This window comes from Pseudorca crassidens, chromosome 14 (genome assembly GCF_039906515.1).
Source record: "Pseudorca crassidens isolate mPseCra1 chromosome 14, mPseCra1.hap1, whole genome shotgun sequence".
NCBI classification, from domain to species: Eukaryota; Metazoa; Chordata; class Mammalia; order Artiodactyla; family Delphinidae; genus Pseudorca; species Pseudorca crassidens.
The window spans coordinates 38,787,260-38,790,421 of record NC_090309.1 but is presented as its reverse complement, the minus strand read 5'-3'; the positions used below and the strand labels follow the sequence as shown (position 1 = coordinate 38,790,421).

The 3,162-nt window shown below is 36.1% G+C and overlaps 1 pseudogene; it reads right to left on the bottom strand.

Annotated features, from left to right (window-relative positions):
- Positions 1–1,591: 1,591 nt before the first annotated feature.
- LOC137205650 (hypoxanthine-guanine phosphoribosyltransferase pseudogene) lies at positions 1,592–2,606 on the bottom strand (annotated as a pseudogene).
- Between the last annotated feature and the right edge of the window lie 556 nt (positions 2,607–3,162).

Sequence of the window (3,162 nt, the reverse complement as noted above, 5' to 3'; positions counted from 1 at the left end):
AAACTTTTGTTTTGTAAAGTGAGGCTAGTGCTAATTTACTGTTATGGTTGATGTAAAGATTATATCATTAAATAAGGCTTTCTATAAGTGATAGCTATCATTGACACATCTATTAAAATGATATTAGTGAAGAAGAAATACCTACAATGGAGTGAAATCATGCTAGTATTTAAGTTTCTGAATTCAACTGAATCTGTGAGGCAATACCTCTATTGCTTTCCCAGTGGATGTAATTAACCATAAAATGGTCCATGAGTGTGTCCATGAATTCTTTTTTTTTTTTGCGTGCTTGAGTTCCTTTAAAGATTTTTTTCCTAGCATTGAAAAAAAAATGTAACATATCTTGTTCAGACTGCAATTATTTCATCAAAATTCTGGAGGAAAAATTGATCGAATTATGGGTATTTTTACTTTTATTATTCAAATTTCCTACAATAACCATGCATTTCATAGTTTGAAATAAATCTTATTAAAAATAGAGAGGAAGGGCTTCCCTGGTGGTGCAGTGGTTGAGAGTCCGCCTGCCGATGCAGGGGACACGGGTTCGTGCCCCGGTCCGGGAAGATCCCACGTGCCGCGGAGCGGCTGGGCCCATGAGCCATGGCTGCTGAGCCTGTGCTGCTCTGCAACGGGAGAGGCCACAACAGTGAGAGGCCCGCGTACCGCAAAAAAAAAAAAAAAAAAAATAGAGAGGAAGAGGAAATGATGGTACAAAAATAGAGAAGGGTTTTGAGAGGAAAAACTTGTGGTTTGGAAAGAATCCTGCCATTATTCATGTCACAAAGGGCTCGAAAAACTTTCCAAATGTTACTGTTAGTTTATTCTCACAATATTTATAAAAAGCAATCACATTGGTGAAATACTGCAGAACAAAGAAGGGAATCTACTTTTGTGGAATCAATAGACTAGTATAATTTGGGTTTCCCATATTCTAAACCTATTACTAAGGATCTAAAGAGAAGTATGGAGTCTCCATTCTCAAAATCATGGGAATCATTTCCAGCAAGATTAATAAATAATCCTGTAGAAGCAGCCACATAGCACAGGGAGATCAGCTTGGTGCTTTGTGACCACCAAGAGGGTTGGGATAGGGAGACTGGGAGGGAGACACAAGAGGGAGGAGATATGGGGATATATGTATATGTATAGTTGATTCACTTTGTTATAAAGCAGAAACTAACACCATTGGAAGGCAATTATACTCCAATAAAGATGTAAAAAAAAGATTAATAAATAACCCTATAAAGTTAAACTGTTTACTTTTTTTTTCTCTTTTAAAGAGACAGCCTTTATTTTAAGGATTTTTATGTTGAAGAATTCAAAAAGTGGTAGGTTTTCGGAACTTATTGGTCTGTATTTAAAAGGTACAGATCAATCTGTTGACAAAGATTCACCAAAAATAATTTGAACAAGTGGGAAATTACAGTTAATACTACTAAAAGCTACTAAAATAATTCCAGGACGTGTGGTTTATCCGACATAACGATACTTCTAAGTGCTGTGACTGATATAAAACTGACTGTTTCTTACTTTTCTGAACACACAGTGGTATAGTTAACAATACTCAATCACTTCTGTTCTTCCTTGAATATGTAAAAAGTAAAATACCAGTTAAAAAACTAATATATTCTTTTCTTTAAATGTTTTTTACATATACAATGTCAATATTTTCGTTCCATAGTGATGTGGTTTAAGAGGTTTTTCATTCACGAGTAAAACAACAATCCACCCAAAGGGAAATGATAGTCTATAGGCTGACAGTGCAAATAAAGAGTTTGGGAATGCAGCAACTGGCATTTCTAAAATACAACAGCTAAAATTCTAAGAAGTTACATGCAATAATCTCAAATAAGCATCTGGCCACAGAACTAGAACATTTGATAATTTTACTGGTGATTTCAGTGGGACTCCAGATGTTTCCAAACTCAACTTGAACTATCATCTTAGGCTTTGTATTTTGCTTTTCCAGCTTCACTAATGACACAAACATGATTCACATCCCCGAAGTATTCATTATAGTCAAGGGCATATCCTACAACAAACTTGGCTAGAATTTCAAATCCAACAAAGTCTGGTCTGTATCCAGCACTTCAAGGGGTCCTTTTCACCAGCAAGCTTGCAACCTTGATCATCTTTGGATTATGCTGCTTGACCAAGGAAAGCAAGGTTTTCATTGTTTTGCCAGTGTCAATTATACCTTCCACAATCAACACATTCTTTCCAGTGAAAGTTGAGAGATCATCTTCACCAATTACTTTTATGTCGCCTGTTGACTGGTCATTACAGTAGCTCTTCAGTCTGATAAAATCTACAGTCATAGGAATGGATCTATCACTATTTCTCTTCAGTACTTTGATGTAATCCAGCAGGTGAGCAAAGAATTTGTAGTCCCCGTTGAGCACACAGAGGGCCACGGTGTGATGGCCTCCCATCTCCTTCTTCACATCTTGAGCAAGACGTTCGGTCCTGTCCATAATTAGTCCATGAGGAATAAACTCCTTTTCCAAATCCTCAGCATAATGATTAGGTATACAAAATAAATCTAGGTCATAAGCTGGTTAATTATTGCTAATCACGATGCTGGGGCTGCAGATCGCCATAACAGAGCTGGCCGACCGGCCGGCTGAGGGCAGTTTGGGCTAAACTGTTTACTTCTTATACCAAACTTGATGGTCAGAGTAATAGCTACTTCTCATAATTGTTTAATGTATTTCACTGGGATTCAATTACATCTATGGTTTACTTTCCTAAATATTTATTTTCACAAAAATTTTGAGCCTTGTGCAATGATTTGTTTCTCTTTGACCAGAGGCAAAGTTGTTTGGTAATAACATGTTACCCTATGTGACAAGAAACTGATTTGGTGAGTTATTAAATAATTTAAAATTACCTCTTACTATAATAAAGGTATAAATTCTTTCCACTTGATATTAATAAAGAGTTTAGAAACAATATTTTAAAGTGAACATGTTAATCAATTTATTGCCTTAAAATGAACTGTGAGAATTCCCTGGTGGTCCGGTGGTTAGGACTCTGTGCTATTACTGAGGAGGGCCTGGGTTCAATTCCTGATCAGGGAAATAAGATCCCACATAGCCAAACAAACAAACAAAAACTGTGAGATATTTATAAGAATTTAGATAAATTTAAAGGTAAGTTATA